The sequence below is a fragment of the Tamandua tetradactyla genome, chromosome 13 (assembly GCF_023851605.1).
Source record: "Tamandua tetradactyla isolate mTamTet1 chromosome 13, mTamTet1.pri, whole genome shotgun sequence".
NCBI classification, from domain to species: Eukaryota; Metazoa; Chordata; class Mammalia; order Pilosa; family Myrmecophagidae; genus Tamandua; species Tamandua tetradactyla.
Genome location: NC_135339.1, coordinates 9536110 through 9560654, shown reverse-complemented (window position 1 = coordinate 9560654; position 24545 = coordinate 9536110). Strand labels below are relative to the sequence as shown.

The 24545-nt window shown below is 40.3% G+C and overlaps 1 protein-coding gene across 2 annotated transcripts in view; it reads right to left on the bottom strand.

The window, feature by feature from the left end:
• The window catches only part of LOC143653578 (uncharacterized), a 53848-nt gene that overhangs the window by 28773 nt on the left and 530 nt on the right, over positions 1-24545 (bottom strand). The gene's annotated exons all lie outside the window — the stretch shown is intronic.

Here is a 24545-nt window from a genome sequence, read left to right as displayed (position 1 = left end):
GACTGGGGTACGCTGTGTGTCTGGTAACTGACGTGGCCCCAGGAGCTGTTCTGTATTGTTTCTGGTTATTTACTAGTTGTTCTGGAGGATGAATTAAAATGCACACATTGCTAAGCCGCCATCTTGGCCCAGAACAATGAATTTTTTAAAACAAACAAAAATCCAAAGAGGAAAACAAAGAAACCAAAAGTTGATTCTCTGAGTAGATCAATGAAATTAATAAACCTCTAGCATACTAATAATGACAATAGAGATAAATCACCAACATCAGAAGTGAAACACGCATTATCACTTCAGATTCAACAGATATAAAAAGTTATTAGGAAATACTATGAACACCTTTATGCCAATAAATACAATTAAAAATGGACAAATTTCTTGAATGATACTAATTAACAGTGCAAGTATGAAGATATAATATGAATAGCCCCAAGTCTTTTTAAAAATCAAAGAAATCTCCAGGCCCAGATGGCTTCCCTGGTGAATTCTACCACATATTTAAGGAAAAATTATACCAAATCTGTACAAATGGTTCCAAAAAAACTGAAGAGAAATGAATTCTTCCCCACACATTCTATCAAACCAGTATTACCGGGTTGTCAAAAGACAGCAACTTTACAAGAAAATAAAACTATTCGTTGAATAGAGATGCAAAATTTCAAACAAAATTTTACCAAATCAAATCCACCATTATTTTTAAAGGATAATATACCATGATCTAGTGGGCTTTGTGCCAGCACAGTTGACGTAACATTAAAAATTAAACAGTGAAATTTACCATATTAACAACTAAAAAACAAGCCATACAGTAAAACACAAAGCAAAAACATTTGACAAAATTCAACATTCTTTCCTGCTAAAACTTCTTAGCAAGCCAGGCATTAAAGAGAATTGTTCTCAATCTGATAAAGAGTGTCTACCAAAAAGCTGTAATTACAGCTAATATCATAGTAAGTGGTGAAAGACTGAATATTTTGACCTAAGATTAGGAACAAAACAAGTAAAACCATTCTCATTCCTTCTATTCAACATTGTACCGGCAGTTTTGACCAGTACAGGCAAAAAAAAAAAAAAAAAGAAGTAAGGGTATTCAGATTCGGAAGAAAGAAAGAAATGTGACTTTATTCATGGGGTTAAGATTTCTGTACATAATTATATCTCAATAAAGTTGATTTTTAAAAGATAAATAAATTTTAATATACTTGATTTTTTAAACATAAAAGATAACTATTTCACTTCATTAAGAAGAAAATAAAATATGTAGAAACAATTGCATGAAAGCAATCAAGTTACTAATGAAAGTTTAAACACTAAATAAAAGTGTTATCCACCAATCACAGAAATGAGAGAGAACTACAGCATCTCATGTGTTGGCAGCAAGATCATCAAGGACTTCTGGGATAATCTCCAGTATCTTTACCATCCTGTTTTCACTAAAAGGATAGGACTCCTGTCAACAATTGCAACCAATTGACATGAGCCACACTCTGAGAAAATACTTTTCAATTATTAAAACGGAATAAGTAAAAATAACTAATCACTTAAAATATCTCTTATAAAATGACTCCATTGTCTGGATGCTTTGCTACTTAGACACCATGGTAACAAATCTAGTTTCTTTTATGCATGATGTAAATTACTTTCACATATTTCCTCCAACCCCCCAAACAGTGGGCTTTTCTGTCTGCCCATCTGTCTATCTTTCCTTTCTTTCCCCTCCTTCCTTCTTCTCTTTCTCTAATTAAGACAGTACTTTATTTCAAAATACAGTTTCTGCATCACCAATCAGTAGACTCTGGCATATGTAACCCAAAGACCTACTGATTTATAGGGGACAAGTGAACCATCTGCAGCTGACACCATGACAGTCAAGAATATGTGCACCTTAAATATGAGTGCAGAAAAGAGTCACAAGAACAGGCCTTAGATTATTACCCTTAGAAAGGCCTCCTTGCAAAGTTGGCTCTTGGCTGGCATCTGAGAACTTGACTCATAAACAGTTCCCACACTGATATAAAACTTTCCTTAAATGGTAACCATGGCTTACTGTGTCAAAACAATTGTACAAACAATGTGGCTTAACCCCTGCTTCCCTTCAAGGAGTCTGTAATTTCAGTGACAGTGGTCACTCACTCAGGCAATATGTGCCTACATGATTGTCCCCCAATAAAATCCCTGGACTCCTAGACTCAGGCCAGCTTCCTTGGTAGTCAACACTTTACATGTGTCTTGCAGCTGGAAGAAATGAGTCCACTCACTGGGAGAGGACTCTTGGAAGCTTGTACTTGGCTACCTCCATGGGCCTTTTCTCTTTGTTGATTTTCCTTTGTCATATGTACACTGTATTTACTACATAAATTCACTGTAATTATTAAAGGGCAATTATTTACACTATAAATATTACAATGAACCATAATAAATTTTAGCCATGAGTACAACTATATGCTGAATCATATCAGTCCTTTTACTCAATCACTGAACCTGGGGGTAGACTTAGGGACCCTTGGCACAGTATGCTTTTATCTTGCATGGAAAACATGTTTCCATCTTCATGAATAGGTCCTACTTAATTACATTTCACCCTCTGAGTTCATCCCTCACACTACCCTAGAGAGAAAAACCTATACAACTGTTTACCTCTACATCATCCTGGGCAATCACAGAACAGTCATCTCTGCACAAAAAGTTAGAAATCATATAATATCTTATAATTTTTACCATAAAGAATTTCACATACATGGCCTGCATAGATCTGACCATTTTTATAAATATGTTTTAGTAAGTAAAAGTTAATTTTTTTAAATATAAAAATATATCCCTATAACCCCCAGATGGGTCCCTGGACCAGATAAGTCCTGAAACCTAGAGGGCCCAAACTCTCCAGGACATCAGCTAGTTTCATGTCCCTACCCCATATTACTGACAGTCCCTTCCAACATGAAAAAGTTAGAACAGCATAGCCCAAATACAGTCCCTTCCAACATGAAAAAGTTAGAAGAGCATAGCCCAAATACTCCTAAAGAGTGGGATAGAAAGATCAAAGGTGATGGTGGAGTTATACAGAAAAGGAAGGGTTTAACAAATGAATATGACTGCTAAATCATTAAACTGATGTTTCTTTTAGTTTCCAGTATCCTAGAGCAGTCAGAAATAAAAATCTAATATTGCCGAACTGTAACCCATAAAAAACTCTGAAATCTGTTCTACAACTAATTGCTATGATGTGCTTTGAAATTTATTGTTTTGTATATGTTATTTCTCACACACACACAAAAAATTTGATTGTGATAATAAAAAAATATTTATTCCTTTTGGCCTCCTATATTCTGGAGCAGCTAGAAGGAAAAATCTGAGAGGATGGAATGGTAGCCCATGACAAACTCTGGGATCTGTCCTATAACTACTTATTGAAGAGTGCTTTGAAAACTGTTTTTCTTTCTTTGCTTTGTATATATGTTATACTGTACAATAAAAAATTTAAATATATATATATATGCCCAACAGAATTTACCTTCTTCTGTTATTACCATGAGAGGAACTACAGTGAAATGTCTCATAATGTGCTATTAACAGGTATACTTAAATAAGGTCTAAAAGGTAAAATGCAATAAAAGAACATAAACCAGGGCAGATTCTAAGTAAAACTGTAAAATACTGTTGTTTCTCCCACGTGGGACTCATGTTTTCCTTCAAACATACCTGCTCTGTATATTCCATCAAGATTCTGCCTTCAAGTTCATTCCCTTTAACATAGGAACAATTTCATAGCAGCCCCTGAAAAACCAACAAGTCACCTAAAGGACAAGGAAGGGACCTGCACCAGGGGGATGCAATGAAAGGAGGTAACTTGTGAAAGAGGACTTCCTGACCTCACTTAAATTATTTGTCCACATGTGCATAAAGGCCAACTATGTCCTTAATCTTTAGTTGTCTAACATGTAAAATATAGTATCTGAAACAGGGACATCAGCAATATTTTTTTCAGATACAAAAGTTTTAAAATCCATAAATTCTCTCCCTGAAATACTGAAGATCATTGGTCATGGTTGTAATATTCTCTGAACTGAAAGCTACAGTCAGCTCCTTTGAGAAGCCCTGACACTGCAAAAAAAGAGAAGAAAATACATGCTTCAACTCCCTTATCTGTTTAGACCTTTCTCTCTGGGAGAAGTTAGTAGGGAGAAAAGAAAACCAACTCTCTGATTTTCTTGAGCACTTATGGCATGAAACCTGAACTTATAAAGACTGGTAAAAGAAAAAACGTAAGCTCCCCTGTTGCTTCCTATGAAATAGAGCTCGAAGGATATTAAGGAATGATGGAGGGAGGGAAGGAGGGAAGGAAGGAAGGAAGGAGGGAGGGAGGGAGGGAATGCTCTGAAGGAAAGAAAGACTCTGAAAGAAAGAAAGAGACAGACAGATGGGATCAGGGGGTCTGAAGCTTAACCTTCACAAACAACAGACCACTTTGTTCTGAACCAGATCCTGCTTATATACCACAGGGTAACAAAAGGCATGCCTGCATTTCCTGAGGAAACAAAGTACTTGACTTTCTTCATACTTAATGTAACCATTTGGGGTAAACAAGCATTCTCTTCCTCCCAGACTGTTCCAAACAAAGCAGATAACAATCTCCTCAATTTTCTGCCGCCACCCTAATGCCGGCTGCTCCCCCCAAATTCTGCAGGTCTTGTTTTAACTCTCTGGCTCCTACATTTCCCCCTTTTTATTTTATAAGCCGAGGTGACTGTGCCTGTCTTAGGTTGCCCTTAAGCTCTGAAGGAAGGGTCTTACCCGTCATTGGCCACCAGTCAAGCTCTCTGACTTTGGTTCAGGAGGGAGCCAAGAGTTTTTGCAAGAATCACAAACAAGCGGCTTTGCTTCAAGACTGTGCCTGGCTTGGGTTGCCCTTAATTTCTGAAGGAAGGGGCTTACCCGTCTTTGGCTACAAGGCAAGCTCTCTGACTTTGACTATTTGTTGTTTAACACAGCTGGGGAGGAAGAGAAAAAGTATAAACAGCCCCAAACTTAACAATGCAGTTCCAGCCACGGCAGCCACTATGATAATTCCAATGATTCCAATGACAGCTGTAATAATGAGTCCAATTAGTCTCCTAGTCCTTTTCAGATATTCTTTTGCCAAATGGATCAGGTTTGTGTTTCTGGAGAGGATTGCCAGGATCTTGACATCTGCACTGGGAGCCAAATACCTATTCTTCTCCTTGCTGCTATAATCATCTCATTTTCCTGCAACATAAATGCTTAGAGACAAGTGAATAGAGAATAATTCTCACAATTAAAAGTTTGATTTCTTATATGCATGTAGTGTTTATGGCTGCTATTTAAAGAGAACTTATAGTTACTAGAATTCGCTATAAAAATTGATCCCAGTCCTAGGAAAATTTTCCATAAATTTCTCGGAATAATGTATTTATCATTCCAAAAATTTGGCACAAATCGTCCTCTATGTATTAAACTCTGATTTAGCTTGCCTGTCCATATAGTTTCAGTTATCTTCGACCCCACAGGGGCCACATCTCTTACAATTCCATAGGAATCATTAATTATGATAACTGTTTGATACATATAACATAACTACCATAAGAATTCGAGAGTTTTGCCACGCAAAGGATGACTCCAAGAGACGTTCTCTCATGCAACATGCAAGGGGTTTATTTACCACACATGCGTGGGGCTCACTGAACACGCAGGAACAGAGAGCCCCGAGCCTGGGTTTGGGAAGCCTTTTTAAGGGCCAGGATAAGGGGGTGGGGTTTGAGGGTTGAACATGTGTTACAGGTTCTGCTTTATGTAGGAAGTAGATAACGAACAGTTTCACAACAAGTATTTCTGGCGCCAGGAGTCATGGGGTTGCAAGAAGCAGATAACTGCCCCGGGAAAGTCCCTGGTTGTTTTTCTTAGCCTGATGGGGCCCATAACTCTTTCCTTTACAATCCTTCTTTACATAAGAAAAGTTAGCTACTGTTAAACTTTATAAAATCCTTCTTTACATAAGAAAAGTTAGCTACTGTTAAGCTTTATAAAATCCTTCTTTACATTCCCCACTCCTTTTTTTTTTTTTTATTAACGGAAAGAAAAAAAAAAATTAACACAACATTTAGAAATCATACCATTCTACATATGCACCCAGTAATTCTTAACATCATCACATAGATGCATGATCATTGTTTCTTAGTACATTTGCATCGGTTTAGAGGAACTAGCAACACAACAGAAAAAGATATAAAATGTTAATATAAAGAAAAGAAATAAAAGTAGTAATAATAGTAAAAAACAACAACAACAAACAAACCAACAAGCAAACAAAAACAAAAAAAACCCTTTAGCTCAGATGCAGCTTCATTCAGTATTTTAACATGATTACTTTACAATTAGGTATTATTGTGCTGTCCATTTTTGAGTTTTTGTATCTAGTCCTGTTGCACAGTCTGTATCCCTTCAGCTTCAATTACCCATTGTCTTACCCTGTTTCTAACTCCTGCTGAACTCTGTTTCCAATGACATATTTCAAGTTTATTCTCGAATGTCCGTTCACATCAGTGGGACCATACAGTATTTGTCCTTTAGTTTTTGGCTGGATTCACTCAGCATAATATTCTCTAGGTCCATCCATGTTATTACATGGTTCATAAGTTTATCTTGTCTTAAAGCTGCATAATATTCCATCATATGTATATACCACAGTTTGTTTAGCCACTCTTCTGTTGATGGAGATTTTGGCTGTTTCCATCTCTTTGCAATTGTAAATAACGCTGCTATAAACATTGGTGTGCAAATGTCCGTTTGTGTCTTTGCCCTTAAGTCCTTTGAGTAGATACCTAGCAATGGTATTGCTGGGTCATATGGCAATTCTATATTCAGCTTTTTGAGGAACCGCCAAACTGCCTTCCACAGTGGTTGCACCCTTTGACATTCCCACCAACAGTGGATAAGTGTGCCTCTTTCTCCGCATCCTCTCCAGCACTTGTCATTTTCTGTTTTGTTGATAATGGCCATTCTGGTGGGTGTGAGATGATATCTCATTGTGGTTTTGATTTGCATTTCTCTAATGGCCAGGGACATTGAGCATCTCTTCATGTGCCTCTTGGCCATCCGTATTTCTTCTTCTGGTAGGTGTCTGTTTAAGTCTTTTTCCCATTTCGTAATTGGGTTGGCTGTCTTTTTGTTGTTGAGTTGAACAATCTCTTTATAAATTCTGGATACTAGACCTTTATCTGATATGTCGTTTCCAAATATTGTCTCCCATTGTGTAGGCTGTCTTTCTACTTTCTTGATGAAGTTCTTTGATGCACAAAAGTGTTTAATTTTGAGGAGCTCCCATTTATTTATTTCCTTCTTCAGTGTTCTTGCTTTAGGTTTAAGGTCCATAAAACCACCTCCAGTTGTAAGATCCATAAGATATCTCCCTACATTTTCCTCTAACTGTTTTATGGTCTTAGACCTAATGTTTAGATCTTTGATCCATTTTGAGTTAACTTTTGTATAGGGTGTGAGAGATGGGTCTTCTTTCATTCTTTTGCATATGGATATCCAGTTCTCTAGGCATCATTTATTGAAGAGACTGTTCTGTCCCAGGTGAGTTGGCTTGACTGCCTTATCAAAGATCAAATGTCCATAGATGAGAGGGTCTATATCTGAGCACTCTATTCGATTCCATTGGTCGATATATCTATCTTTATGCCAATACCATGCTGTTTTGACCACTGTGGCTTCATAATATGCCTTAAAGTCAGGCAGCACGAGACCTCCAGCTTCGTTTTTTTTCCTCAAGATGTTTTTAGCAATTCGGGGCACCCTGCCCTTCCAGATAAATTTGCTTATTGGTTTTTCTATTTCTGAAAAATAAGTTGTTGGGATTTTGATTGGTATTGCATTGAATCTGTAAATCAATTTAGGTAGGATTGACATCTTGACTATATTTAGTCTTTCAATCCATGAACACGGTATGCCCTTCCATCTATTTAGGTCTTCTGTGATTTCTTTTAACAGTTTTTTGTAGTTTTCTTTATATAGGTTTTTTGTCTCTTTGGTTAAATTTATTCCTAGGTATTTTATTCTTTTAGTTGCGATTGTAAATGGGATTCGTTTCTTGATTTCCGCCTCAGCTTGTTCATTACTAATGTATAGAAAAGCTACAGATTTTTGAATGTTGATCTTGTAGCCTGCTACTTTGCTGTACTCATTTATTAGCTCTAGTAATTTTGTTGTGGATTTTTCTGGGTTTTCTACATATAGTATCATATCGTCTGCAAACAATGATAGTTTTACTTCTTCCTTTCCTATTTTGATGCCTTGTATTTCTTTTTCTTGCCTAATTGCTCTGGCTAGAACTTCCAACACAATGTTGAATAATAGTGGTGATAGTGGACATCCTTGTCTTGTTCCTGATCTTAGGGGGAAAGTTTTCAATTTTTCCCCATTGAGGATGATATTAGCTGTGGGTTTTTCATATATTCCCTCTATCATTTTAAGGAAGTTCCCTTGTATTCCTATCTTTTGAAGTGTTTTCAGCAGGAAAGGATGTTGAATCTTGTCAAATGCCTTCTCTGCATCAATTGAGATGATCATGTGATTTTTCTGCTTTGATTTGTTGATATGGTGTATTACATTAATTGATTTTCTTATGTTGAACCATCCTTGCATACCTGGGATGAATCCTACTTTGTCATGATGTATAATTCTTTTAATGTGTTGTTGGATACGATTTGCTAGAATTTTATTGAGAATTTTTGCATCTCTATTCATTAGAGAGATTGGTCTGTAGTTTTCTTTTTTTGTAATATCTTTGCCTGGTTTTGGTATGAGGGTGATGTTGGCTTCATAGAATGAATTAGGTAGTTTTCCCTCCACTTCGATTATGTTGAACAGTTTGAGGAGAGTAGGTACTAATTCTTTCTGGAATGTTTGATAGAATTCACATGTGAAGCCGTCTGGTCCTGGACTTTTCTTTTTAGGGAGCTTTTGAATAACTAATTCAATCTCTTTACTTGTGATTGGTTTCTTGAGGTCATCTATTTCTTCTTGAGTCATAGTTGGTTGTTCATGTCTTTCCAGGAACTTGTCCATTTCATCTAAATTGTTGTATTTATTAGCGTAAAGTTGTTCATAGTATCCTGTTATTACCTCCTTTATTTCTGTGAGGTCAGTAGTTATGTCTCCTCTTTCATTTCTAATCTTATTTATTTGCATCCTCTCTCTTCTTCTTTTTGTCAGTCTTGCTAAGGGCCCATCAATCTTGTTGATTTTCTCATAGAACCAACTTCTGGTCTTATTGATTTTCTCTATTGTTTTCATGTTTTCAATTTCATTTATTTCTGCTCTAATCTTTGTTATTTCTTTCCTTTTGCTTGCTTTGGGATTAGTTTGCTGTTCTTTCTCCAGTTCTTCCAAGTGGACAGTTAATTCCTGCATTTTTGCCTTTTCTTCTTTTCTGATAAAGGCATTTAGGGCAATAAATTTCCCTCTTAGCACTGCCTTTGCTGCGTCCCATAAGTTTTGATATGTTGTGTCTTCATTTTCATTTGCCTCTAGGTATTTACTAATTTCTCTTGCAATTTCTTCTTTGACCCACTTGTTGTTTAAGAGTGTGTTGTTGAGCCTCCATGTATTTATGAATTTTCTGGCACTCCGCGTATTATTGATTTCCAACTTCATTCCTTTATGATCCGAGAAAGTGTTGTGCATGATTTCAATATTTTTAAATTTGTTAAGACTTGCTTTGTGACCCAGCATATGGTCTATCTTTGAGAATGATCCATGAGCACTTGAAAAAAAGGTGTATCCTGCTGTTGTGGGATGTAATGTCCTATAAATGTCTGTTAAGTCAAGCTCATTTATAGTAATATTCAGGTTCTCTATTTCTTTATTGATCCTCTGTGTAGATGTTCTGTCCATTGATGAGAGTGGTGAATTGAAGTCTCCAACTATTATGGTATGTGTGTCTATTTCCCTTTTCAGTGTTTGCAGTGTATTCCTCACGTATTTTGGGGCATTCTGGTTCGGTGAGTAAATATTTATGATTGTTATGTCTTCTTGCTTAATTGTTCCTTTTAATAGTATATAGTGTCCTTCTTTGTCTCTTTTAACTGTTTTACATTTGAAGTCTAGCTTGTTGGATATTAGTATAGCCACTCCTGCTCTTTTCTGGTTGTTATTTGCATGAAATATCTTTTCCCAACCTTTCACTTTCAACCTATATTTATCTTTGGGTCTAAGATGTGTTTCCTGTAGACAGCATATAGAAGGATCCTGTTTTTTAATCCATTCTGCCAGTCTATGTCTTTTAATTGGGGAATTCAGTCCATTGACATTTAGAGTTATTACTGTTTGGATAATATTTTCCTCTACCATTTTGCCTTTTGTATTATATATATCATATCTGACTTTCCTTCTTTCTACACTTTTCTCCATGTCTCTCTCTTCTGTCTTTTCGGTTCTGACTCTAGTGCTTCCTTTAGTATTTCTTGCAGAGCTGGTCTCTTGGTCACAAATTCTCTTAGTGACTTTTTGTCTGAGAATGTTTTAATTTCTCCCTCATTTTTGAGGGACAATTTTGCTGGATATAGGAGTCTTGGCTGGCAGTTTTTCTCTTTTAGTAATTTAAATATATCATCCCACTGTCTTCTAGCTTCCATGGTTTCTGCTGAGAAATCTACACATAGTCTTATTGGGTTTCCCTTGTATGTGATGGACTGTTTTTCTCTCGCTGCTTTCAAGATCCTCTCTTTCTCTTTGGCCTCTGACATTCTAACTAGTAAGTGTCTTGGGGAACGCCTATTTGTGTCTAATCTCTTTGGGGTGCGCTGCACTTCTTGGATCTGTAATTTTAGGTCTTTCATAAGAGTTGGGAAATTTTCAGTGATAATTTCTTCCATTAGTTTTTCTCCTCCTTTTCCCTTCTCTTCTCCTTCTGGGATACCCACTACACGTATATTTGCACGGTTCGCATTGTCCTTGAGTTCCCTGATACCTTGTTCAAATTTTTCCATTCTTTTCTGGATAGTTTCTGTTTCTTTTTGGAATTCAGATGTTTCATCCTCCAAATCACTAATTCTATCTTCTGTTTCTTTAAATCTGTCATTGTAGGTATCCATTGTTTTTTCCATCTTTTCTACTTTATCTTTCACTTCCATAAGTTCTGTGATTTGTTTTTTCAGTTTTTCTATTTCTTTTTTATGTTCAACCCATGTCTTCTTCATGTCCTCCCTCAATTTATCGATTTCGTTTTTGAAGAGGTTTTCCATTTCTGTTCGTATATTCAGCATTAGTTGTTTCAGCTCCTGTATCTCATTTGAACTATTGGTTTCTTCGTTTGACTGGGCCATATGTTCAATTTTCTGAGCGTGATCCGTTATCTTCTGCTGGCGTCTGGGCATTTAGTCAGATTTCCCCGGGTGTTCAACCCCACAGGTTGAAAGATTTTTCTGTGCAATCTCTGGGTTCTGTTTTTCTTATCCTGCCCAGTAGGTGGCGCTTGTGGCACACGTTTGTCTACGGGTTCCACCAGTTAAAGTTGCTGTGGGTCCTTTAACTCTGGAAAATTCTCGCCGTAGGGGAGGTTCGGCAGCCGAAGCGTTTTGGAAGAATGCCAGCCGGCCCGGGGTTCCGAATGCGGGGAGGTTCGCCGGCCGCCGCAGCACGGGACAGCGTCCGGCCGAATTAGCTAGTCGGCCCGGGGCACCAAGCGTGGCGGGAAGGCGCCAGCTGTCGCAGCCCGGGAGAGTGCACTATTCCCAGCCGACGGGGGAGTCACGTGTTTGGAAGGGATCCCCCGGTCACTGTTCTCCGCAGTCTGGGGATTTCCGACCCAACTACCTCAGTTGTTCCGGGGGGCCTCGTGTGGTGGGGGCACCAGCCGCCGCGGCCTAAGGGGACCGCCTGTCCAATTCTACCAGCTGGCCTGGGAAGGTGGAAGGGAGGGACTCCGGTCGCTTGCCGTCCCACCCAGGAAAGCCCGTGCCCCTTGGTGATCTCACCGGAGCTGGTTCTCCCAGATAGTCAGCCGTTCCAGGATGGGGTACGCCGTCCCTTTGATCTCCCTCGTGGCTCCGGGAGCTGCTCTGTATTATCTCCACTCCCCCAGTAGCTGTTCTGGAGGAGGAAAGGTGAGGGCGGCAAGGCTGTAGAGGCTGGTGGTGGAGGAGCCGGTGAAGGCGGGGGAAGAGGGCACCGTGGTGGTTGGAGAGCGGCCGGAGCAGGAGGGGGAGGAGGGGGGAGAAGGAGGGCGGGCGGGTCGGCCGCTGCGGGGCGAGAAGGAGGGTGGGCGGGTCGGCCGCTGCGGGGCGTGGGCGCCGCGCGGTGGGCCGGCGGAGAAAGAGAGGGGAGAAGGAGGGCGGGCGGGTCGGCCGCTGCAGGGCGTGGGCGCCGTGCGGCGGGCCGGCGGAGAAAAGGTCCCCACTCCTTTTTGTACATATCTCTAATCTTAGAGATTTTCTGGGTTATTTAACATTGAGTACTGTTGTCTGATGAGCATTAATTTGACATTTTTAATTTGCCTTTGTAAAAACTGTATAATTCTCTTTAGAATACATGGTCTTATAGTTATTATTAAAAGTAACACAGTTAAAGGCCCAGCGAGAGCAGATAATAGCGTCGTCAACCCGGGGGACTTAGTAAACCAAGATTCAAACTATCCCTATTGCACCTCTCGTTCTTTTTGTCTTTCACGAAGGCGCTCTCTGAGTTTTGTCATGGACTCTTTAACAACATCAGAGTGTAGTTTCTAAGATAGAAACAGCACTGTTCTTTTAAAGCTGCACATAGTCCCCCCTCTTTAAGGAAAAGCAAGTCAAGTCCCCGCCTATTCTGCAGAACTACTTCTGAAAGGGAGGTTAGAGAGTTCTGAAGGGCTGAGACAGATCTTTCTATTTCTTTTAAGTCTTGATCTATCGCGGCCTGTAACTGACTGGTTTGCTGATTGCTATGTACAATGGCAGCAGTCCCTGTGCCTATACCAGCAGCGACAGTTGCCCCCATAAGGACTGCTAGAGTTATTGAGATTGGTTCTCTTTTGTATCTGGCTTGGCTTAATAGTGTAGTTTCTAAGTCTGTCTCTAAATGATAGAGAATTCAGGGGTATATAGAAACTAATACACAATAGTTGGCAGAGCTGTTAAAAACCTTTGTAGATACACAAGGGGTAATTCCAGTGTCACATGCCCACTTTAAACCTGGGGGAGGTTGAAGGAATTTATCATTATCTTGGGTTTGATTAATGGTGGCACATAAGATTTTCACGTGGGGAGGAGGGTTACCTATACAAGTTCCTTGTCCCATAACTTCAGACAAGGTGAGTTTATGGTTGCCGTCCCAGTCGCAAGACGTGCCAGAAGGGAGGATGGTATATGATTTGTTTATAGCTATTCCTTCGTAATAGGGCGGCGAAGCCGACAGGCAAAGCCAGCATGACTGGGTGAGACTAGCTCGGGAGTGATTGAGGGCAGAAAAGGCTCCTAGAATTAGGTTGTATAATCGGTCGCCAGGAGTCTCTGGAGTGTAGGGAGAAGTACTATTGGGAGTCAGAAGGGGGGAAGAAGTGGGAATTAGGGAGCTATTGCTAGGCCTTCCTGGGGGCGTAGGCTTCGCACGAGGCCCTGGGTTTTTTATAATCAGAATAGGGTTGGGGCCTACCCTGATAGCTTTTTAGGGAATTTCTTCCTTTTTAATTAGTATTAGCCTCCCCCTGTCTGTGCCGGTTTCGTATAATCTGGCTCCCCAGGTTTTTCCAGTTATCCAACTATTATCTGAGGGGTTAGTGATTTTAAGCCAAATTTTAGCGCAAGGGTTTTGTGAGAAATCTGTTGTAGGCCTACCGCCGGTCATGAGTGTTCCATGGTGGGCCCCGGGTCATCCATCAGACCCACAGCTTCCAGGATTAGAACAGGTTTTCTGGTATCCCGCAGCTTGAGAGGAGTGTCAGTCCTTTCCAGTTTCCATTGGGACTCAGAGGGCAAAGGCGCAGGTTTGAGATGAGACGCATGGATCCAGGATGCGATGCCATCGACCTTGACTGTGGTGGGGGTGGTCAAGAGTACCTGATACGGTCTTTTCCAGCGAGGTTTAAGAGTCTGTACCTGGTGGCGGCAGACGTAGACGAAGTCTCCCACCTGATATTGATGCGGAGTTCTGTTGTCTCCCAGCTTGGAGGAGGTGGAGAGCTGCCGCCACAGGAACCGCTGGGCTTTGTCCAAGGCTCGCAGCCTGTCAAGCAAGGGGGTATGGAGGGAACTATTAATTTCTAGAATGGAGGACATGACCTTGACTGGAGGTGGCGCTTCATACAAGATTTCATAGGGGGTTAGATTACACATGAGAGCAGAGGGGGTATTCCTGGCCCTGAACAGGGCATAAGGCAGGAGCATGGTCCAATCTTTCAAGCCAGTCTCTATAGCTAATTTGGTTAGGGTCTCTTTAATTGTCCTGTTCATTCTTTCTACCTGTCCTGAGCTTTGGGGTCTGTATGCCAATGCAATTTCCAATCAATCCCCAATATCCTGGCCACACCCTGACTTACCTGGGCTACAAATGCGGGTCCATTATCTGACCCTATTACCTTTGGTAGACTGAATTGGGGAAAAATTTTTCCATAATCTTTTTGACTACGACCTGGGCCGTTTCTCTCTTAGTTGGGTAGGCTTCAACCCATCCTGAAAAGGTGTCTATAAAAACTAGTAAGTATTTAAGTCCATATTTTGCAGGGTTAATTTCAGTAAAGTCGACTTCCCAGAACTGCCCAGGTCGAGTTCCCCTTAGTCTTTTTCTGTTAGGAGCTTTGGTGGGGTAGGTGTTTACGATTTGACACGCCTGACACTCTCTGGCTACGCGATCTGCCAGTTCTTTCCTTTTTGAGGCTGCCAGAGGGTACAATTCCCTCTGGTCTTGCAGGAGCTGCTGTAGTTTCCCTGTCCTCAGGTGAGTGAGCTGGTGGACCTGCTGTATGTAAGCTAGGGCTTCCGACTCTCCTTGGGGTGTAACCTCAGATAGTGTCTCAGGGGGTTGCTGGTTTTCTTTGGTTATTAGGACCAAGTTTATAGGGTCCCTTAATGCTGCCGCTTTTTCTTCTTTATCTGCTCGCCTATTACCCATGGTTACTGGGTCCGAGCCTCTTTGGTGGCTAGCACAGTGGACAATGGCTAGTTCTTTGTTTCAGCCCTGGCGGCCTTGTTGCATGTTTCCGGCATCGCTGAGGGTGGATTTTATACATGCTATTTTAATTGTCCCCAACATTTCCTCCCTTTGTTTTTTTAAAAGGATGGAGGAAGAATGCTGATCCAGCATTCTTTTGGCATTAACCTTTGCTGGGGGAAGTAGAGGCCTCATCCCCCAGGTTGTTTGTGGCTCTGTTTTTCTGGGGAGAGGAATTTTTGCAGAGTGAACCTCTATGCAAGATGAGGCATACTTCTCAAGGAGCTCGAAAATGGCCTTTAATTGTTTTGGCCCTCCTTTGCAGTGCTTTGCCTTGCACCCAGCGGTACCAATCATAGCATAAGCTAGAAGCATGTTTTCGAGTTGTATGCTGCTCCCGTAGGAGTGGGGATTCTTACCCGAGAGGGTGGGTAGCAGTCAGATATTTTGGTTTCATACCTTAGTTAGCGAGATGAAGCCGGTGATAATGCACTTGAATGGGCCTGCTTAGGGCAGAATTAATTTGGTCCTTAATTAGCTGTATTATTCTTTTTTCTCTTACTAATTTTTTTTCCTCTCTTTCTCCTTCCCTCCTTTGTTCTTTTTCCTCCTCTGTTTCTCTCTTATAAAACACTTTTTTAGCTTCTTTGACTAAATCTCGCAAGGCTAGGTCCTGCAACCCGTCTAAGCGCTGCAGCTTGCGTCTGATGTCTGGAGCTGATTGGCCGATAAAGGCCATGGCCACTGAGGCTCTTTGATCCTCTGATTGAGGGTCAAAGGGAGCACACCTACGGTATGCCTCCATTAGTTTTTTTTGTTTTTTTTTTTAAAGACTGAGGGCGATTCGTCCACTCCCTGAATAATTTCTTTTACCTTGGCCAAATTGATGGGCCGGCGTGCGGCTGCTCAGAGACCCACTACTAGAGTCTGGTGATAGATGGACAGATGCTCCCTACCTTTAGAGGTGTTCGGGTCCCAATTAGGGCGGCGCAGCGGGAACCGATCGTCGATGACATGCTGGAGTTGGGTGGGTCTCCCATCTTGTCCGGGAACTTGCTTCCTGGCTTCCAGGAGGATCCGATCTCACTCTTCCGTGGTGAAGAGAGTCTCCAGGAGTTGTTGACAATCATTCCAAGTGGGCTGGTGAGAGAACATAAGAGACTCCACCAATCCAGTCAGCCTAGTAGGAGCCTTGGAAAAAGGAGGGTTATTATTTTTCCAGTTATATAAGTCAGAGGAGGAAAAGGGCCAGTATTGTAGAGCGGGCATTTCTCCCCCGTGTCTATCATCCACTGGAGGCCAGTACGGTCTGAGGGGGAGAGTGACCGCCACATCAGAAGGGCTTTGTGCTCGTCTGCTTCGTGTACTATGTGCCGGTCCTGGTTCATCTGGGATTGTCTGTTGGTGAACCTGCGGAGAGGGAATGGAAGAGGGTGGAGAGAGAGAGAACTAGAGGAGGGAGAAGGTGAGCTAAGAGAAGGGAGGTCCTGTACCGGAGCTGAAGGGTAGGGAGGAGGGGAAGAAGGACCTGCGTCGAAGAGGAGTAGATCCGATTGGGATTCCGGTAGGACTGCAGGAGGTAAGGAAGGATAGAGTTTCGGAGCTTGAGAAGGACCCGGCACCTTGACTGGGAGTACAGAGGGAGAGTCATGTTGACCAAGAGGAGTAAGAAACGGCTTTACCCATGGAGGTGGGTTTTCACACAGGTCCTGCCAAACCATGATGTAGGGCTGCTGGTCCGGGTGGCCATACGGGTCAGGGCAGAAGATGACTGACGTGACGACCCAAATCAAGGGTAGATGAAAAGCTCCTTCACGAGGCCATTCCACATTAAAAGAGGGTCACTCGGCCGAGCAGAAGGTCTGCCATTTGCCTTTCTTTACAATAAGAGATGGATTCTGACCTCTCTCCCTGACCTCAGACCAGTGTCTTAAGGTCCGAGAAAGTGGAGTCGACGTTCCCTGACCCATCATCTTTGGTAAAACGAAAACAATTCCTAACACACAAATACAGACAGACACACAGAGAGCCGGCACACCACATTTATACAGTTTCAGAGACACAGCTCAGACTGGCCTGATGACTGTGATCGAGTCTCCCCCGTCAGAAGGGAAACAGAATCAAAGTCGGCCCTGTAGGAAGTCTCCAGGCATCCCCAGAGGTCCCCCAATCCTGAGGCGTCCCTCAGGAGAGTGACCTGCAACCCCTGGACACGTCTGCCGGTTGCGGTTGGGGAGTGCTCATGCAACTCTCCGACAGTCACTGCCAGTCTGACAGACTAAGCGATCGCACCTCAGACAAAAAGGCCTCACTTACCCCGAGAGAAAGAGCTGTTGGAGCGTCCCCTTACGAAGAGCCAATATTGGTGGGACCTCCAAATGTAAGAATTCGAAAGTTTTGCCACGCAAAGGAGGACTCCAAGAGACGTTCTCTCATGCAACACGCAAGGGGTTTATTTACCACACATGCGTGGGGCTCACTGAACACGCAGGAACAGAGAGCCCCGAGCCTGGGTTTGGGAAGCCTTTTAAGGGCCAGGATAAGGGGGTGGGGTTTGAGGGTTGAACATGAGTTACAGGTTCTGCTTTATGCAGGAAGTAGATAACGAACAGTTTCACAACAAGTATTTCTGGTGCCAGGAGTCTTGAGGTTTGCAAGAAGTAGATAACTGCCCCGGGAAAGTCCCTGGTTGTTTTTCTTAGCCTGATGGGGCCCATAACTCTTTCCTTTACAATCCTTCTTTACATAAGAAAAGTTAGCTACTGTTAAACTTTATAAAATCCTTCTTTACATAAGAAAAGTTAGCTACTGTTAAACTTTATAAAATCCTTCTTTACACTACCATCCATTCCAACTTTCTTTCCTATCTAACAGGCAAGTTATCATTTGATTCCACAGAGTTATGCAGGTCTTGTTTTAACCCTTTGGCTCCTACATTCCCCCCATCTGAAATTCTCCCTTCTCTCAACCTACCCTCTCCACCTTCTCCCTCCTCTGTGGTCCCCACATAGTCAGAGATTAGGTGAGAAGTGGAAATCCACTGGGCCACACCCCAGCTTCCCTGCAAAGAGGCAATGATATCTGAGCCACATACTTCTGGAAACAAAGGTGCTCCTAAAAATGTCAAATATCACTCACTTTGAAGAGAGCTCTGAACTATTATGATGTGAGTGGCTTAAAGTGTCTAATTACTCACTTAGGGACAATGGAGGGAAAGGACAAAAAGAGGGATGGGGGGGAGGCAAGCCCTCAGCCTCAATGATGTCATTCTAAAAAAGTGACCAGGAAGACTCCTAAACTTCCCAACCCATCCTCTCATCCAGGCACCACGCAATAGAAGCTGGACTTGGTTGCCTGGCAATGGTATCTTATCTGCACTGAGCCACAGTGTCTACCTGCCAGGAGGAGTACAATCACAGCTTGTGGCTGGGAATGGTAAAATCCTCAATCAATCCATAAGGCTTTGAGGGTCTACAATACCCAGGTCACTGAGTGAGGGCTGAAAATACAGAGATGAACACAATAATCTCTTCCTTCAAGGAAATTACAGTTTAGTGGACATCTTGGGAAGTATATCTCACTGATTCTTGAAATTGGTCCAGTGAAATGGAAGGTAACTTTATGGACCTCTAAGGTGTCCCCTAAAAGCCTCTGTCTTGGCACAGCTATTTTATCTTCCATTAAAACTTCTAAAGGAATTAGATGGTTTAAACGGAGTCTAGATACAGTTCCACTCCTGGGAATATATCCAAAAGAACTAAAAATGCAGCCACAAAAACATGTTCCTGATTGTTCATCATAGCATTATTCATAATAGCTGAAGAGAGGAAATAACCCAAATGTCTTTCAACTGATGAATGGATAAACAAAATAGCACATATCCATACAATGGAATATTAATCAGTCATAAAAAAGAATAAGGTGCTTAGGATGAACCCTGAAAATACTCCACTAAGTGAAGGAAGCCAAACACGAATGGCCACATACAGTATGATTCCATTCATAAGAAATGTCCAGAATACGGAAATCCATAGAGGCAGAAAGCAGATCAGTGGTTGCCACGGGCAGGAGGGAGCAGAGAATTGAGAGTGACTACTTAAAGGGTATGGGATTTCACTCTGGGTTATTGAAAATGTTCTGGAAATAGAGCAGATACAACTTCGTAAATACACTAAAAGCCCTGAATTATTTACTTTATAAGGGTAAATTGTGTAGTAAATGCACCACTTATAAGTAAAAAGCAATTATCCTTTTAAAAAATAAAAATAAAGGAACAAAATAAATAAGATTGGTATGTTGCTTAATATACCACACTTCAGTATCAATTTAGGATTCAGTCTTTCACCTCAAAAGAAATGGTGCATCAATAGATGAATGGGTAAATAAAATGTGGTACATACAGACAAGGGAATATTATTCAGCCGTGAAAATGAATGAAGTTCTGATACATGTTACAAAATGGATGAACCCTGAAGATACCATATTCAGTGAAATAAGTCAGAAACAAAAGGACAGATAACTTTTTGGTTTCAATTATATTCTAAAATTAGAATATACAAATTCATAGAGACAGAATGTAGATTAAAGGTTACCAGAGGCAGAAGAGAGAGGAAATCAATACTTAATGGGTACATTTCTATTTGGGGTGATGGAAAGGTTTTAGTAATGGATGGTGCTGATGGTAGTACACATTGTGAATGCAATCAATACCACTGAATTGCATGCTTGAAAATGGTTAAAATGGAAAAATATAAGAAATGGCAGCCACTTCCTTTCCACATAGGAATTAATAATCCCAATAGTCTGTGATAAAAGTTTGTGGGTGTCATGGTCAGGTTCATGCGTCAACTTGGCCAGGTAGTGGTACCTGTTTTGTCCTCAGACAGAGGCAAAACCAGTCTACCTTTAGGAACAGGTAACAAAGTCCTTCCAGTCACCAGTTAATAAGGATTAGTGGCTTGTATGGGAAGGGTCATCTGCCCTTGGGGAGGGAAAAGAATTGTTCTTGGCCTAAGGAACCTGTACAAATACAAAGCAAAGTTCTGCCACACTACAAGTGGGAAGAAAAATTACTCCTGCCCAAGATCTGCAATAGATACAAAGCAAGCAGAATTTGCCACTAAAGGGGAGAGAGGTAAGACTGCTGTGCAAACCCTACCCTTAAGGGCCAGGTACACAGGTACTATACAACCTACAACTGGGGGTAGAACAAGAAAGAGAACTAGAAACTAAATTGGCCCACAAAAGTATATTCCTGACTAGCAAGCCACAACAGTCTACAGAGACGAAAGAGACAGAACATGGATAGCATCACTCCAGGTCCCAAACTAAATACAAGGTAATGGCAACAAACCCCTCAAAAAAGAAAAAAAACCTCAAAGCTTTTGGTGTACTGCGAGATTCCAACAACAAAACCCCAAATCTGGCCCAACTACTGACAATGCTGACCTAATTGCAGATATTAGGTCCCAAAGGCTCATTTCTGAACATAAATTCTACTTGTCAGCCTCTGCCACTCCTTTAGACATCATATCCAGCATTCAATCAAAAATTACAAGACATTAAAGTACAGTAAGAAGAGACCAATTATCAAGTATTATAGCAATCAACAGAAACAGAATCAGAGATAATTGAGATGCTGGAACTATTTATTAAATAGACTTTAAAACAATTTTAATTACTAAAGAGTCTAGTGAAAAAAATGACAATATATATAAACACAGAAAATTTCAGCAGAAAGACAGAAACTATTTTAAAAAATCAAGTGGAAAAGGTAGAAGTAAAAGTCACAATATCAGAGATGATTTTTTAGGTCTATCAGATTCGGAATACAGCTACAAATCTGAACACAGATGAATATAAATTATCCAAAATGAAAGAGAAAGTAAACTGTGAAAAACTGATGATCATCCAAGATTTGGGGGACAAGATCAAATGGCCTAACTTACGTGTAATTGGAGTCCCCAAAGGTGACAATGGCTGATAAATTTCCAAAATTAATATAAGAAAAGAAATTATATATCCAAGAAACTCCAGGAACCTCAAGCAGGTAAAAAAACAAACAAACAAACATGCAGACATATCTAAGTCTGCTGAAAAGCACAGATAAAAAGAAAATCTTGAAGGCAGCTAGAGAAAAGAACTATAAACAAAGGAACAAAGATAAGATTTACAGAAACAATTCAAGCCAGAAGACAACGGACTGATATCTCTAAAGTGATGAAGGATAACTGTCATTCCAGAATTTAATATTCAGTGACAATATCTTCATATATGAATATAAGATAAAGTAGTTTTCAGAACAACAAAATGAGAGACTTTAGTGCCAGCAGACCTGCACTAAAAAATGTTTAAGGTGTTTTTCATGGAGAAGTACGGCATACAGGAAACAAACATGTGAAAAGCACTGGAAATAATAAAAAGAGGCAAGATAGTTTTCTTCTTTTTCTTATTTTCAATCTATTTAAAAAGTAATTGAGACTAGCTTTCAGCTCCAGGATGTAAAGTGCCTGGGAATCATCATTCCTACCTTCACAACAAGGAAAAGGCTGAACAAACTGAGTATCAATGATTTTTTCTTAAATCTTTCAGAGAAACTGAGGCCACAGGGCTTACTGACAACCTGGAATCTAGAAAGACAGGCAAAGAGAATCAAAGCCAAGGTCAGCTTACCTGAGGCAGAAAGAATTGCAGCCAGTAACATGCACATGGCAACTTTGACAAATTACTGGAGGTTGAATGTGGACTAGATCGAGTGTTAAAAAAAAAATACTCATGGACATCTAGTTTTAGAAGTTCCTCCACACTTTTGTTGGTTTTATCTCCAGGAATGCCACTAGATTTTCACAGTGTTTCAGGTAAGAGGAGGGAAAAAGTAAACATTTTGAGATACACACAGACCATTGTTCATAATGAAGGCCTGCCCTCCAGGGAAAACTATTTTATGATAGACATAAATAATCAAAATCAGAATGAAAGAGGGGACTTCACTAGAGATCTTAACATTAGAGCCAGCAAAAGGATAATACACAAGTATTATGAACAACTACATACCAAATTTGATAACATAAATGAAAAGGACAATTTCTTAAAATACTCAATCTAATAACGCTCACTCAAAAAGAAATGAGTAGTATATATAACCTTAGTAGTCATATATCTACATACATGTAGAGTGATGTGTACTTGGAGGACCTTTTTAGACAGACTGATCAGGAAAGGTATTTCTAAGGATTATTAAACAGAGATGTAAATGCTATGAATTGTTTTAGGTTGAGGGAACCAGTAGCTGTGAGGGACATAAGTTTGACTCTGAGGAATAAATTCCCTGCCATTATGTAAGATACGTATACATTTGTACGTATATAAAAAAGAAATTGAGCCCACTAAAAACCAACTTTTGGAAACTCAGATGGTCTCACTGCTGAATTCTACCAAACGCTTAAGGAACAAAGAAGAACAATTCTAGAGAAAATCTTCCACAAAACAGAAGAGGAGCGAACACTTCCCACTCTTTTTAAAAAGCCGTCATTAACCTGATGCCAAAATCAAAGATAATTACAGACCCAACATCTTTAATTGCAGACCAATATCTCTCATGATGAAAAAAATCATAAGCAAAATATTAACAAATGGAATCCATATATATTTCTCCATTTATTTAGGCTTTCTTTAATTTCTCTCTTCAATGTTTTATAATTTTCAGTGCTTTTTTTTTTTTTTTTTTTTAACATGGGCAGGCACCGGGAATTGAACCCAGGTCCTCTGGCATGGCAGGCAAGCATTCTTGCCTGCTGAGCCACCGTGACCTGCCCAATTTTCAGTGCTTTAATATTACAGTATTTCATTAGATTTATCCCAAAGTTCTTCATATTTTCGAAGTCATTACACATAGCATTTTTAAAATTTCAATTTTCAATTGTTCATTGCTATTATACAGAAATACAACTGAGTAAAATCCAAACTCTTAATTATTGTCAATATTGACCTCCTATGCCATTTTTTCCCCAGGGGGTCACTTTGTTCCAGTCATACTTACTGACCTTCCAGCTGTTCACGCATTCATGCAACAAATATTTACTGAGGGACTGCAGGAATCGGGTGGTGTTGTGGTGCATGGAATAAAACAGGCATTTAGGTCTTCTTGAATTTTACATAATGGCAGGGAATTTATTCCTCAGAGTCAAACTTATGTCCCTCACAGCTACTGGTTCCCTCAACCTAAAATAATTCATAGCATTTACATCTCTGTTTAATAATCCTTAGAAATACCTTTCCTGATCAGTCTGTCTAAAAAGGTCCTCCAAGTACACATCACTCTCCGCCTAACCCTACTTTTCTTCTTTTCTTTTTCTTTATTTTTATTAATTAAAAAAATTAACAAACAAAACATTAAGATATCATTCCATTCTACATATATAATCAGTAATTCTTAATATATCACATAGTTGCATATTCATCATTTTTTAGAATATTTGCATCAATTTAGAAAAAGAAAGAAAAAACAACAGAAAAAGAAATATAACGATAACAGGGGAAAAAAAATTATACATACCATACCCCTTACCCCTCGCTTTCATTTACCACTAGCATTTCAAACTAAATTTATTTTAACATTTGCTCCCCCTATTACTTATTTTTATTCCGTATGTTCTACTCTTCTGTTGATATGGTAAATAAAAGGAGCATCGGACACAAGGTTTTCACATTCACAGAGTCACACTGTGAAAGCTATCTCATTGTTCAATCATCATCAAGAAACATGGCTACTGGAACACAGCTAGGTGTCTACTCAGAGGACTTAATAAGGCAAAGACACAAACGGACATTTGCACACCAATGTTTATAGCAGCATTATTTACAACTGCAAAGAGATGGAAACAGCCAAAATGTCCATCCACAGACGAGTGGCTAAACAAACTGTGGTATATACATACGATGGAATATTATGCAGCTTTAAGACAGAATAAACTTACGAAGTATGTAACAACATGGATGGACCTTGAGAACATGATGCTGAGTGAGACTACCCAAAAACTAAAGAACAAATACTATATGGTCTGACTGATATGAACTGACATTAGTGATTAAACTTGGAATGTCGTTGGTAACAGAGACCATCAGGAGATAGAAATAGGGTAAGATACTGGGTAATTGGAGCTGAAAGGATACAGACTGTGCAACAGGGCTGGATAAAAAAACTCAGAAATGGGCGGGCCGCGGTGGCTCAGCGGGCAAAGTGCTTGCCTGCTATGCCGGAGGACCTCGGTTCGATTCCCGGCCCCAGCCCATGTAACAAAAAACGGAAAAACAAAATACAATAAAACAAGAAAATGTTTAAAGATGTTTCCCTTTCTTCCTTCCTTCCTTCCTTCTATCCTTCCTTCCTTCTCTCTGTCAAAAAA